This window comes from Haliotis asinina, chromosome 14 (assembly GCF_037392515.1).
Source record: "Haliotis asinina isolate JCU_RB_2024 chromosome 14, JCU_Hal_asi_v2, whole genome shotgun sequence".
Classification (NCBI taxonomy): domain Eukaryota; kingdom Metazoa; phylum Mollusca; class Gastropoda; order Lepetellida; family Haliotidae; genus Haliotis; species Haliotis asinina.
Window position 1 is genome coordinate 33,133,822 of NC_090293.1, and position 16,656 is coordinate 33,150,477.

A 16,656-nucleotide genomic window follows, 5' to 3' on the forward strand; every position below is an offset into this window, starting at 1 on the left:
GTCACTTCTTTTCTACGGAAAGCTTGCTTACACAATTTGCAAAAAGATTGCTTGAGTGAGTTTAGTTTTACGCCGCACTCAGCAATATTCCACCTAAATGGCGACGGTCTGTAAATAATCGAGTTTGGACAAGACAATCCAGTTACCAACAACATGAGCATCGATCTACGCAACTGAGAACCGATGTCATGTGTCAACCAAGTCAGAGAACCTGACCACCCTATCCCGTTACGACAAGCATAGTCGCTTTTTATGGCAAGCCTGAAGGCCTATTCTACCCCGGGACCTTCACGGGTTGCAAAACAGATGACATGCGACGGCGGTATGTACTGAAATCGGACAGTAAAGACTTACAGATGGTACAGGACCTTTAACAACAGAAAAGAAACGTTCAAACTAAAAACTGTTTGTCGATTTTGTACATACAGTATTTTGCCGTCTCAAGAGTTGGAAAGGTAACACAAAAATGTCACCGCTTTTGTGCGCACCTGGTCGTTCGCCGATGACCCAATCGTCCTCCAAATAAGATTCTGAAAACAGAAACGAACCAAACTACGACAGAACTGGAACATTTTTATGGACAGACAACTTTTTAATTGCAATGAACACGACGTTTCGGTGTAGATGCTAACTCAGTTATCAAACAACCAATCGTTCGTGTTCATCATGCTAGCCTTTAGATGCCACTCAAAGAAATGGCGTAATTTGTTTTTATTCCTTTTGACCATGTTGTAACAAAACATATAGAAGGCGTCTAGGATAAATATATTACTCTTACTGGTACACTTCCACTAGGTGTGAGAGTTATGCTGCACTCAGCCATATTACAGCTATGTAGCAGCGGTATGTAAATACTCGGATCTGAACCAGACAATCCAGTGATCAATAGCATGGGAGTCGATCTATGCAATTGGGACATGTCAACCTAGTCAGCGAGTCTGACCACCCAATCCTGTCAATCGCCTCTTACGACAAGCATCGGTATCTAAAGAGGAATTCTTACCCGGATTATCGCGGGCCTGAAAACAATTCAAACTAAGTATGATGATGAACTAAGATGAATGTCTGTTAATATGTAAAGTTTAGTCCAATTTAAGGCGTAAGCATATTCCTGAATATATCTGGGAACATCATTCAATTTATACATCTAATGTGGTATTAAGTTGTGTTGACGTGAACATCCTAATTAACTTAGAAAATGTGTTAAGAAGGAGAATATTGACGGTTTTTTCGTCAATATTCAAATGGATTAATTTGCAAAGTTGCTGAAACACCCGACATTTAATGAATGGAGGTGGGAATCACGTGACATGACGTCAATTGTGCCTGTAGCCGATGGCTTCCCCTTTGGTTGTTTTTGACAACTTGAATGTGACCATGGATTCGGAAGCAATAAAAGATGTTCCCGATGCCATTTATGACCTGGATGTTAGACCGTACCAAACGAACCGATTTTACTCTTTATACAAGAGAAATTTCCAGTGACGACGAAAAAGAAGAATCCATCGAAAAAGAGGCATCACTTGATTCAATTCAGCTCAGTTTATTTAGTCGGTATTTTGGCCATGTGATCCAAAATAGAGCTTAATGATTGCGGTCACGTAACCGTAACACGTGACAGGAGTAATTTATGTTCATCTTCATGAAAAGGGAAACACATGTTTCATGAAAATTGCGAAAGAAGTTACAGTTTGGATATTTTGGGGTATTGAAAACAGACAGATTTTTTTAACTGGTACGATGTGAATATTTGGTTCGGGTTCTGCATACCTTTCACATAAAACCGTAGAATTTACATGATACTCATCTTCGGGAACGCCCAGATTAAATCTTGTGCATGCAGGAATGTTTTCATTAGTACATATCTTTGTCCCAGTAGATTAGTTTTAAACGAATGCAGTGGAATGCGATTTTTACAGAATGCACGAATCAAGGTCTTATTACGTACTGCTGTAATTTAGGCAATTCTTTAAAATAGTCACAGTGGATGTACGAAGTGAGTCGTGCCAGACCTGAGAACATAAATCACAGACACTTTCTGTAAAAGTACGGACAAACATTTGCATGTTTCCTCATCTTGCGCTATCCAAACATATGGGTAAAGTGTGAAAAGAAAGTAACGGACAAATGACACCTAACGCTGACCATGTATGTTTACTATTTTATGAATTTTTAAGAACAAAATAACACCAGTGAGGGTGGTGGTGTGATTCCATTCTTAATAATTTGAACCAAAACTTTAAAACACGTATTTGAGAGGACACGTGCACTGCGTACCTACCACACTCACCCAGTATTGCCTTATTCGATGCATACTTGCTAACATTTAGTAATAATTAATTTTGGAGTATGTAGTTTGTACCTTTTCTATGCATTCATAATACCTAGCCCCCAAAGTTCTGAATCATGCAGTTATACAGGCATGATTTTGCTATAAACTAATTTACAAATAACTGTGATGGAAATGTGCTCATTCTTACGAAACAATCTATACATAAAGAAAATTACTTTACTCTCTATGGGGGAGACAGTTTGACATGCTTATGGCCCCTCGGTGATGATGAGAACAGAACACCAAGGTAACTATAATAGGTCACAGTTTTAACATCCTGACCACTTAATGTCAACATTGGAAGACTTGGGAACACAGTCTGGTACGTTCGTTATATAAAAAATCTGTCATATTATCGGTTTTATCCGTTCAACTTATATTGTTAATGTGCCAGATCCGTTTAGATGTTTTCAATATACTTTAATATATTCCTTAGATGTGACTGTGCTGAGTGCCTCCCGATGCCACGTGGGCTTCAAAGTAAGTAAGCTACCGTAAGCTCTTGGTCTCTGGCAATATGGCGGACTCTGGCCACATTTGACGTCACGAGCGGAAAGGTCACGTGAGCTCCAGCAGCATGTGCATATTGGACGAAGTTCAAATAACAGAAACTGTTTTCGCGTTTAAAACATAAACATACATACTCTGAATTGAAAATTTGGGTATATGTTTTTGATGGGATTATCTTTCACTTAGTCATTGCAACTTCTCTCGTATTCTCCTTTAAAGGGTGTACATGTCATTATCTTTATTATAAACTTTTAACTGAAATGAATTGAACATAACTTTAAAGGCAATCAATATTTCGATACATTACAACTTGTGCTCACATAGTCAGACATTATATTGCCTGAACCAGTATACAATGATGAAGTATAGGCTATTTCTCAGATGGCTTATTCTGATTTCTCCGGGAATATGCAAGTATTATGAAATTGAAGCAAGTGTAATATTTTAATATTACACAAGATTTATTTGAGAAATGGGACGCCAACAAGCTTCGTATCTCTCTACAGCGACCGAAAGAAAGGTCGAGGTCAGAACGTCATAAAACGTTGGCGTGAAAGGCGTACTGCATGAAGATGAAGTGTTTAATGGCCAGGTAATTCCCCTTGTGAACAGCTTGACTGCCCAAAAGATTGTGATCTTTTTGACTGGCATCCATAAAGTACTATACTTTGCTTATTCGAAAAATTGTGGTAGTCACTGTTGCACTTCAGACGTCCACCGAGAGATCACTCAGTACTAAAATTAAAAATGCATCATAGACAGAGGGGAAAATGTGCTCAAGTTCAAACATGGCCTCTCAGACATTTTATTGGAATAATTTGTTTACATGTCTGTTTGGCAGAAGATATCACACTTAAATGGCACTGTCAATCTCGACGTCTTTCAGCTGCATCGTCGGCGATGATGCTAGCTGAATCCGACACCGTATCAAGGACTTGGCAAAGTACTCTCGCACTATAAAGGTAACATGGCGCCACACATATGTGCTTAGTGTATATTCAATAGACGTTCAATCGCCGATGAAACTAATTAATGCAAAACTTTGTAGCTCGGTACACTATCAAGAGGGAAATGGCGTGGACCGCTCGGTTAGGACAGTAGTCATAACAATATTGTTCTGCAGTATACAAGATCTGTCAAAATATCAATATATCAGTATATCATATATACCTGTAACAACATTTGTAATAATTTAATATTTTATGTACCACGTGCAGATTATACCATATGACGTAACAATGGTGTAATATATCATGTCCCACGTCTAACAGTATGTGACATATAACATGTAAATAAAAATGAAGATTCCACATTCACGTGAAATGGTTGTTGAAAGCAAAGTCTACTGGATGATTTTGAATGAACATATTAAGAGCGTATGCTTGTGATCATTTAATAACTGAATATCAGCTTGTGTTGGTTGTACTGAAAATGAGCGACGTCATAGCGTTGTTAAAACTTGTGAAAGAGCGATTTTACGAGCAAACTGACTTTCGTTTCTTATATTTTCGTACTTTGAAGTTTACATATACGCTTTTACCCACTTCTGCAAGATCCTTGTTTACGGTGATGTGTTTTGAAACCTGTAAAACCTGTAAAAATGTTGTAATGACATTGTGTTCAAGACAGAATTGTAGCGATGTTGCCATGCTCGGCGCTGTTTTAAAGCATGTATCTCCGCACATGAAGAAATAGGTCCCAAATTATTCCTTCAAATATAGCAACAAATTCGTCGTTAGGTTTGAAACTCTGTGAGTCCGTATGACACTAATAATAAATATCGGTAGCAATATCATTTTAACAAACTGCCGTTTTACCTTTACAGAATAACTGAAGCGTTTGTCCGCGCAATAATACACTGACCGGCTTTGAAGTTGTGCGGCTTGGCGAATAAGAAGCAGATCTCGTTGTTCTGTTTGTGACTACTTGTTGTGAAATGTTCTGAACAGTTGTTAAACATACCACAGGGCAGAAAATCGCCTGACGAAACCGAAAAATGTGAAGTTCATGTAAATGACTTGCACGAAAGTCATGTATCAAACTACTGGAAAGCTTGTGTAGATATCATGCCTGTGAACTGATGCGTTTTCCTTTAAACGTTTGTTAAGAATTCGCCCATTTTCATTGTTTCATCATTAAAATTGAACTCATGATAATAGTATTTTCAACGTACCAATTTGTGTTGCAATACACCAGTTGATGTGTAAACAGTATCTTAATCAGAATGGAATATTTTGCAAAAACTAGTTTAAAATTGTTGACTGAGGTAAGTCTAAACTTTTGATGGGTAGTATGTTATGGACATGTTTTAGCAAAAAGATTCTGAATATATTATGGGTATATGCTTGTGATCGTATGTAGACACGTTCTTAATAAGTGTAGTAGGTTCAGGTGTTTGTGATTCATTAGTAAATAGATTCTAGATATTTCATTACCATATGTTTGTGACTATAAGCAAATAGACTCTAACCAAGTATTGCAAGTCCATGTGTTTGTGATTCATTAGCAAGCAGATTCTAAATATATTATGTCCACCTGTTTGTGAAATATTAGCAAATAATTTCAAACTATATTATGACCACTAGTTTTGAATTAGTAAGTAGATTATGAATTTATCACGAGCATGAATTTACGAATCAACAGCAAACACATTCTGGATATATCAAGAGTATAAGTTTGTGAATCAAATAATGATGATGACGATTAGTTATTATTACACGTAAGTGCACGTGTTAGTGTAAATTTGAGTGCTTCTGCGGCAACTCAGTACATTACATTAACATCACAAGAAATACAATAATGCTAGATATTCATCTAGTCGTCATTGATACGTACAATTTTTACGATTTCGCAGATCGATTCACGTTTTTGTTTTTGCTAACTGTGATGCTGATTATCGACAGATGCTTGACTATATGTCGATATTTCCTTTTTAGCAAACGCCCTCCGGTGTGTCTATTGAGGATGCACTGCTTCAGAGCATTGATCGGCAATACATGCCAGGTGCAAGGTGAATATATGAGTTAAAGGTTTGGCGTAAAATCTATGTTTTTAAGATGACGTAACTTTTAAACCTTTGGAGTGCATATGATTTCTAAGGTCAAGTGAATACCTACAATTCGGTCCAAAATCTGCTTTATTATTTTAAAACGACGGAGAAGGATGTCGTATCGCTGATGTTAAGATACTATTATCTTTATTATATTTTACCACAGGTCATCGGAATTACATAAAGTATAGCCAAATAATATTAATCCATGTTGTCATTTGTGTAACATTGGTGGCCATAAAGATGTGATAACAATTTGTCTGTCTCTCTTTCTGTCTATTTATCTGTCTATATCGGGGTCTTGAAAAATTCTAGTCAGCACCAGAGAATCCAGTGATTATGAGCATCGGTATGGGTCCACTGACGTCCAATCAACCATGCCAACAGATATGGTCGTTAGTCACATGGTTAAGGAAAACCAAGTCAGCTTCTTTATTGGAGTGGATGTGACGTTTCAATACAGGTACTAACACCGCTATCGAGCAAGTGATACATAGAGTTGTAGCATGGAGGTTTGCCTGTTTTCCGTCATCTATACAACTTTTAAAATGCCTTTCAAACAAGTCACGTGGTTGCTGAGTACCACGCATGTCGCAGGGACCCACTTTTCTTGTTTTGTTTTTATGGTGCAAACTATATTCTGTTTTGTTGTATGAAATGTACATTATTCCATTACAAAGACGACAATGACTTCTTACTATGACACGTTCTGGTGAAGCTGCAGACATCGTTATCCAACTGTTAAAGGTTTGTGTAATTTAGTCGGCCTCCGGATGTGAGAATGTTTAAATAATTATATCATTATGTAAGCATTCATTTTGATGTGTTGAATGTAGTGTTTTAGTGGAATGTAATAGGAACATTACATCAAATGTGGTACGGTGTTGAATTGATATGTTGTTACGAGAGTGTACTTTCTGTAATTTGTATTATTTTTTGTATTATTATTAAGTAAGGAACAATTATTATTGGGTCTCAACGTTTATTGTTTTGAATGATAATTATTATGGGTCACAGTTCCTATCATAAATGTTCAATACTTTGAATTTATTTTGATAGCAGGCTTTCAGGAAGTGCTTTAGAGTTACCTCCTCTTGAGTTTATGTTTGTGATTATTTGAGCGTATTCGGGAGACTGCTAGAAGATTCCACGTTGGTGGCCATGGTCGTAAGTGCTCGAACTTTCAGGAAAGATCGACTGTATATATACATAAAGGCTAGTTGCCATGTTGTCGATACGGATCCAGATTAACTGGAGTACATATCTGCCAATCTCTGTCAACGCTTGATCTACATAACCGCTGCCTGACCGCTCGCAGTGTTACATTTTGCATAACTGTTTCGCACTCTCACACCAAGACTTCGGTGAGTAGACATTATGTTTGTGACCCATTACTTTAGAATTGACTCAGTTGTATTGTATATGAGTGAGTGAGTGAGTGAGTTTAGTTTCACGCCGCACTCAGCAATATTCCAGCTATATGGCGGCGGTCTGTAAATAATCGAGTCTGGACCAGACAATCCAGTGATCAACAACATGAGCGCATTGATCTGCACAATTGGGAACCAATGACATGTGTCAACCAAGTCAGCGAGCCTGACCACCCGATCCCGTTAGTCGCCTCTTACGACAAGCTGAGTCGCCTTCTATGGCAAGCATGGGTTGCTGAAGGCCTATTCTACCCCGGGACCTTCACGGGTCTGTATTGTATATGAAACCTCTCTTGTGAATCTTGTGAATCTTTTGTATCATACCTTTAATTTGTTTTTGCTGAATACAAATTACTGAAAATACCAGACCTCTCAGTGTTACATTTTGCAGTCTCTGAGGGGGTTTCTTACACCTATTAATCGTAACAATATATGGTTGTTTGTTGTTTTACGCTGCGTTCAGTAACATTCCATCTATTTGACGAATGTCTGTAAATAATTGAGTCCCGACCAGACGATCGAGTGATTAACATCATGAGTATGGACCTGCTCAATTGGAATACGATGGCACGATGCCGTCAGTCACATGTTACTACAAGCCTCAGTTACTGAAGATTATAACTGGAATCTCCCAGGCTGAAGCATTCATGAAACATTCCAATATAACGAGTGAAAAGTCACATAAGAATAGTGAGTGAATAGGTTTTGCACCCATATCTGTACCTTCTCAACAATATGAAGTCGGAGGGCATCATAAATAAGCTTCACACAGTATACACCTACGAGGAATCGAACCTCTGCGTGACGAGTAAACGCCTATTCCACACGGCTTTTTAACAGTGTGGTGAAGTCAAATATGCCAGTGCTTTACTACATATTTTATCCTTACAATGTTAAATGCCTATAAAATATGGATTATCTTAGGCAAGAGAAGATTGAATATTAACTTAGTTAGGCGCCGGTACTAAATACCGCAGGCAGCTACCAAAACACGAACACATCAGTGTTTTCATGGGGTTTCACTGTTACTAGAAGCTAGGACCTACATTCAACCTTCAAATGAGACTTCGTCGAGTCGATTGAACAATTTTGACTATATTATGCCCAGGTCTATGTTTATATAATTCACTAGCGATTTGTGCTGATAGCAGGTGTTTGAAGACAGGGGAACGCATCCTGTTCATCAGTAGAAACTGTCTGCCCTTACCATTTGTTCACCTGACAAAACAAAGGGAAAAAAGCGGATAAATAAATTGATTGAATTAGACATAACTGTGATTGCAGATCGGTGCAAACTTTTAAAAGCTACACCCACACTTGACATGAAGATGTTAACGTGTGGTGTCAATTTCCATGTAGTCTCTCGAGTCAGATTCAGCAACAACTTGCCATGACCTTTCACCTCCTGATATACCATCGGCGATCAGCCTACCAAATCGAACTGCCCCCAACAAGACATGACATAGACTACACTGACCCTCAAAGGAATATCAACAATGTAATTGCCAGCTTAAAATGTGATAAGATTCTCTCACATCATCTGTCGGACGTCTTTGATGCTGAAACAGAATCTAATGCTTGGTCTCTGGTGGTTTCTGGCCTACAACGGGGACTTGTCAAACTACATTCCTGTCTTAACCGCGCGCTTGATCCTCGATTTGTCTCCAAGCCACTGACGCAGCAAACGTGGTCTCAGACACTGAAGTACTTCAGAGAGAACTATGTCCTGTACCCTGGTGGTCGTAGAATGTTCTTCAACTCAACAGTCATCTAGACCTTCACTGTATCTGTAGGTGGACTTGCTCCCCTGTCACCTAAGTACTTGCTTGAATCGCTCGTTCATAATGACACTAGCATAGGGTTTCTCTACATTGGTCGCTTTCATTTTAATTTGATTTAGTTTTTGTAATCAATCGAAAATGGGCAACTGTCCCAAAGTGACTTGACATTTGATATTAAGCTTCAGACTATGCTTTTTGCAGTCTTTGTTCTAAGATATTTATGGAAGTGGTGAAGGTGATGGAGTTATGGAAATATGATTCATGATACATGATTTATCATAACAGCAAGAAATTATATTATTCTTGATAACCCAGCGTTCAAGACAATTCACTTATTTCCAGACTAACGTTAATTACGAAACACTTAGCCTAATGATGCAAAGGCGATATCGCCCGCCAGCATGATATCCTAGAGTTATAGACATATTTATGAAGCTGATCAGTGATCAAGTAAATAAAAATTAGAATTCATTTAGTGTTGGTGTCAATGAAGGTGAGAAACCTTCGGGCATCGACAACGGTTGACGTACGCGCCTGACGTACGTTAGCGTCAGCACAGTTGTACAAAGCTATTTTCCCTTAACAACATCAGTTTAATAGGACCAAAATACTAGACATTTTAGTGATCGTTTTCTTTAAAACGTAGCTAACAAAAGGTAATTTTATTGCTTAACGTTTAACGCTAAACTGTCATGCGTAGACTCAGTAAACGCCACCCACACTGCCATTGAACGTCTGATTACTGATGGGTCGATAGGCACGGAGAGGTCTTACGAGGGATTGCGCGTCTCTCGAGCGTCAGAGACCATGGACTTCATTATGTAATTTTCAGAAAGATATCACAGCATATTGCACACGTTTTTAACGTCTAACGGTAAATAGAAAAGGCACTGGTATTGTAAACGCTTGCCTATCGTTAACGTAGTTATTCAAACCAAAGTTCTTCTAAGTCTTCGAGAAATTGCGCATGGCATTCAAGGGGTTTCATTCGTACAGAAAAGGGTTCTTACAGGCTTTGGGAGTTTTTTACCACCACTTAGGGTTTCATTAAAAATCAATGTGGAAATGAAACGAGAAAGTATCAACGAAACTAACCATATTTCGTGTTGAGGAGCGAGGCTAGGGAGTAACGGTACACGATCAGATACGTGGAAGTGGACGATGAGGGCGAACGTTGGCACAGTGAGACCCCCACTACATGGAAGAAAAGGTTACATGGACAAAAACAGAACGAAATACGTTTCGTAGAGACATTAACCACACCCCGGGACCAAATCGTCAAAAACCTATCATTTCAACAACATTAAACTGTCGGGCACGAGAAAGTACACATTTTCAAAATCGGATGTTATTAGAATGCTATTATCAGGTTTATTACATTTCTGGTGAATTACAAAAATAGTGTTTAAGTGTCTTTTTATGACGATTAGGTCGCAGTTATTAACACATAATATAGTGATGTTTTAATGATTAAAACTTATATGTTTTTTCCCTCGCAATCATTCAGAAATATTCAGCAGTAAAATGTTGTAAGTTAAAAAGATTTGTTAAGCCTACATTCTTCTCAAGTGCTATGGTAATCGCCCCGTGAAAAACCGATCTTAAAGCTATCTATGCTTGTCCTGCAACTAGCAGGATCAGGTGGTCAGACTCACTGATTTGGTTGGCACATGTCATCGTGTCCCAATTATATACATAGAGTCGATGCCCATGCTGTTGTCAGTGGATTGTCTGGTCGAGGCACGATTAGTTATAGACTATAGCTGCACTTTTGCTGAATGCTGGGTTCAACAACCAACTATGCAACAATCTGATTTTGTTTTTTCGACTCATATGTTGTTGTCGTGCGGTCTAATTTAAGATGTGTGTATTCAGGGACTCCCTGGAGATGCTAGAGTTGCCTCATCTAATTAACTGCTGGATGCACCAGGGATGCTGGAAGATGAAGCAACTCTTTCTCAAACAAACGTATATTTGAAGTATCGGAGATAACTATTGAACCATAATGACACGCGTGACAGTGAATGTGTTAACTCGTTCTTAGAACCATGGTGTCTTCATTTCCTTGCTGCAAATACAAAAAACCCTGTGTATCAATATATAAATGTTCGTGACAATACATGATGCTCATTGCCTTAGAAAAAGTCGCGTCATTGTTTCTAAGCGATATCATACAAATTCCTTGATACACATCAATTTATGCATGTTTACAACAGCTGCATCGATTTTTATTTGAAAATGCTTTGATGTGTAGCAACAATACTGAGGAAAGATGTTGTTACGAAATACTGTGTGTATATGTCAATTAATAGAAAAAAGCCACTGTGTTATCAATGTGAAACGTGAGTGTTTGTCGATTGTCGGCTCAAAATTGAAATTGTAACCGAAAGCCAATTCTAACATGACTAAATTAAGAGCCAACTCCACGAAATAATAACGGACTTATTGAATAAAGCAGCATCTGTCCAGTGTTTCAGTTGGTCGATCTCAAATATGGAGACAAAAGTAAACGACGAAGCGTTCTTAACAAAGCCACTTATGTGGCCTTGAACTCCACGCCGAACAAGAATGCTGGAACTGCATACACTAGAATGGACATTATAACCCCGGATAACCCAAGGTGCCTGTGAGGCCTTGGAAGATAAATGGCCATATGACTTATCCATTTTCTCCTGGGGAGGCGGAGGCAAGTTTGAACAAACTCACTTGCGTAAAGTGTGTCCATACATGCCACGTGTGCTTCGTTGTGGGATGGGGGAGAAATCCTAGAGTCAGTCTGACAAATACTATCACCCATCCAATGTCTCTTTATGACTAACGCTGCTTGAGTTCGATTGAATTGTGACCTGAGTTCTATGGACAATGCATAGATAGGAGAGAAGCCGTTTTTGACAACCCGATGCTTCGATCCACGCCCCTGCCGAAACACGTGAAGCACAGAGGGAGTGTCCCTTGGCTAGTGGCTCAATGTTTCTTGACTTCAATCCTTCCACAAAACGAAGCACACGTAAACATGTAGTTTCGCACTAGTGAACACTGAACGGGTACCCGGTGGGACAGGTGCTATGAGCAGATATAACGTCTAGGAGTCTCCATTATGATATGTCTACCTAGGAATTTTCTAGTGGCGTCATGTGCAAAAAGGAATTTCAGTGAGGCATATTTATGTCACGTACAATAACTTAATGTCTTCCACTCTTTGGTATCGGCCAAAGAAACCCTTTGTTGTGGAGCAAAGTCCGAAATGGGGAGGTTCGCGAGTTGGAATCCAAGATTCGCCACGCGTAACCATGACTTGTGCCCATGTTTGTGGATTTCAGTGGCTAGTCTCTTTTCATCCTCTTTAACCGAAGACCGAGAATATAACTTAAATATTGCTCTACCAAGTGAAGATCTAGATCGGAACCGATATTCAGGAACCCATGTTTGACGTATGACTAACGCTATCAAGCCGCGCTTTTCTGAATTGATTGATGCCGGGCATCGTATTCCAACTGCGCAGATCGATGCCTGTGATCTTAATCACTGAATCATCTGGTCCAAACTTTATTAATTACGCGTCGCCGTTGTAGAGTCTCATTACTAGCGTGAAGCAAACTGAACTGTTCCACCCACTTTTCTGGCACAGAGCCAAGTTCACATCTTAACGCTCAGACTGTCGTAAGTCTTTTTGACCTACTGCGAAGACGGCCATTGTATCTGTATCGGAGTAAGACAAGATAGACAAACATGGCATGTTGTACTGAGTGAGTATGGTTTTACATCTCTTTTAGCAATATTCCAGTAATATCATGGCGGGGGATACCAGAAATGGCTACCCATGTGGGAAATCGAACCCGGACCTTCGGTGTGACGAACGAACGTCTTAAACACTGGACTGCCCCATCGCCCCTATTGTGTTGTTGGGCAAAAGTAACAATGGATTTTGAAACACTGGTTTATTGCGGTGTTATATGATTTCATATCCGGTTAAGGTGTGCACATATAGCGACCTTTCTGCCGAAAACGGAACTTGCTTCTATATTTCATTTACTTTTTTTCTGTTTGATACCAAGGCCAAATGAATACCCGTTTTAGTTTTGTCCAGTCGCAGCCTCTGATTGGTCAGCCTCTGATTGGTCGGCCTCTGATTGGTCGGCCTCCGTCTGTCGGTGGACGGGGTGGATTAGGTGGACGTGGACCCGCATGGAACTACATCGAATGATTTTACGACATGTCAAAGTAGCAGTGATGGAGTGAGTATGGTTTTACGCCATTGTTGTCACAATATCACAGTCGAGATAACCAGATATTGGCTTCACACATTGTACCCGTATGGTAAATCTAACCAGGGTCTTCAGCATTCCGAGGGAACGCTTTTACCATTATGCTATCCCCGTCCCCTCGGAATTAGGCAGGTAAGGATAATGCATGTGTTCGACGGCAGTACAGGAAATACTTGGTCGATTCTTAAGGAATCCTGAACATAATGGTCACCATCCCCCAGCCTGTTTACATTTGTTTACTTACTCACAGTGTAAACACGTCCAATATCCTGCCTCGTGTAATTTCCGTTCATATCTATATGCGCAATCGGTGTATATGATGATAGAGTCGCGGTATACGTGTGTATCAATCTTTACCAGCTGATCTACTCGTACCATCAACAGTGTGTGTTACTCCGCGATATTCACTCGTGATCCCTTGACACTTACTGCTTAAAAATCACCCGGCAGTGCTTTGAATGCCCGTATTGAAACCTGTACTTGACGATTACTCCTTTTCCATGAGTATAGATATGTCCTGCCATTAGCCATGTTTGCACACAAAACATCTATCGACATTTTTTAGGAAATCCTTCAGACTACATCTGTCTGAAAGTAGCGGTAGTTTCACGTGCATCCTGGTTCCAAGTTGGATGTCTAATAGCTCTGGTTGGTGTTCATCTAAGAAAACGTGGCCGCGCATTTACGGATGTGAGTTCGTCTGTATTGCTGACGTGCCTCGGAACCGTGATTCCATTACCACTGAAAGTATTCCTGTATCACTGTCCCAAGTATTGACTCAATACGCCGAAGGACCATGATATTAATATTGTGTCAAGCCCATTTCTAGTGTCCACTTCCTGATATTGCATGTTTGAGACCTGTATCACTTCAAGGATAATAAGTGGCATAGATATGAGTGAATGAGTTTAATTTTACGACGCAATATTCCAGCTATTTGGCGACGGTCTGTAAATGATCCAGCATGGCCAAGACAATCAAGTGTTAAGCAGAATGAACATCGTTCTACGCAGAGAGGATACGATGAAGAATGTCAAGCAAATCAGTCGCCAGAGTACAGGAAATAGTTCTCTCTATAGAACTTCAGTGTAAGGATGCACCTCCAATCGATAATGGTTGTGTATTTGGTAGTTCTTATAATCATTGTTAAAACAATGTCAACGTTCGTCTTTGCTACAGGCCAAATTATTGTTACAACAGTGTCAACGTTCATCTTTGCTACAGGCCAAATTATTGTTATAACAGTGTCAACGTTCGTCTTTGCTACAGGCCAAATCATTGTTATAACAGTGTCAACGTTCATCTTTGCTACAGGCCAAATTACTGTTATAACAGTGTCAACGTTTATCTTTGCTACAGGCCAAATTATTGTTATAACAGTGTCAACGTTCGTCTTTGCTACAGGCCAAATTATTGTTATAACAGTGTCAACGTTCGTCTTTGCTACATGCCAAATTATTGTTATAACAGTGTCAACGTTCGTCTTTGCTACATGCCAAATTATTGTTATAACAGTGTCAACGTTCATCTTTGCTACAGGCCAAATTACTGTTATAACAGTGTCAATGTTCGTCTTTGCTACAGGCCAAATTATTGTTATAACAGTGTCAACGTTCATCTTTGCTACAGGCCAAATTACTGTTATAACAGTGTCAACGTTCGTCTTTGCTACAGGCCAAATTATTGTTATAACAGTGTCAACGTTCATCTTTGCTACAGGCCAAATTTTTGTCATAACAGTGTCAACGTTCGTTTTGCTACAGGCCGGATTCTGCAACCTGTGACTTTTCCGTACATATAGCACACCTTCACACCGTTTGAATGTCCAAACACATAAACAAGTCGGATGTACAGCCAACGAACAAATATATGTTATGTCTGATGAAACTGAAAAAAAAACTGGTTTAAGAATTATAGTTCCCCTGAACACAATGTATCACACAAGCTGTTTAATCATCTGTATTTCTGATCCACAGAACTGATTATATTTGGCATGTATTACTCACAAAAACCCACACCTAGAGTGATAACGTTAATCCTGCTGGTATATCCTGCTGGAGTATACAAATTTCCGTGGAAAAGCGACCTTGTTTGATTTCGTGGACACCGTATAAATAGATGGCCATGTTTGATGGTTCTGTTTGGTATTCGAATTTAAACATTGTTTGACAATCCAGTGGTTTTCAGCAATGTCCGTCTACTTTAACATCTTTAAGTGACATTTACAAGCTGGTCGGTGAGGATGGTTTACGTTGCTTTTGGCAATAGTCCAGCAATCAATTTCGACAAGGGACGCCGCAATGGGCTACACACATTGTGCCCATGTGTGCAATCGAACCGAGGTGTTCAGCGTGACGAGTGAACGCTTTAACCACCTGGCTACTTCACCGTCCCTCTTTACATGCTGGTGTGATAAAGGGAAATATTTTATATATGGATAGACAACTACGTTACTGTAGGTACTTTGCACTAAACCCTATACCAGTTATATCGGTGATCTGTAAATAAACGAATCTGGGTCAACTGAAACAGTGGTTGATATAATGAGCAATGATCGACATTATCAACCAAGTCGCCCAGACTGGTCACTCAATCACTGGCCCCGTGAAGATTCGGATTAGAACTGATCTTTAGTAACCCATGCTTGTCGTAAGAGGCGACTAACTGATGAAATGTCTCAATGTAGCTGGAATATTGCTGAATGCGGCGTAAAACTAAACTCGCTCAATCAATCAATCATTGAGTCGCCTTGTACGCCAAGCAAAATCTTGACGATCAATTCTAGTACATCTGAGAGATGTTAAAGTCAAGTTACTTGAAATGAGTCCCATGTTAGAAATGCACATGAAAGCGGTTGGAAACAAAAATACCACCTGACCTATAGCGATTAGTTATCACGAAAATACATTTGTAACGACATCGCACTTCAGATACCCCCACAGGGCGGCAACCATCCCGTTACATCACGAATATCCTGATCGTGGATGTTATTTATCCCAGATGATGAACACTTTCAGTTTATGTCACATTTCCTCGCCTGGCATCGTGCGTCAGAATAACAGTGTGTTATTTATCAGAGCATCGCCTTCTGCTTCACCATCCCAGAGTTACAGCGATTAAACTTTTTGCGCCTAAAGACTTGGTGCAGGCGGGACTGTTTATGACGTTTATATTTTTGATTATTTCACACCGAAACTGTGATACAAATCAATCAATTCCTTCCAAAGCATGCATTACAGGCCTGAAGTGAACGCCTTTGTGAGAACACCTGTGTCGATAGCACAGACTG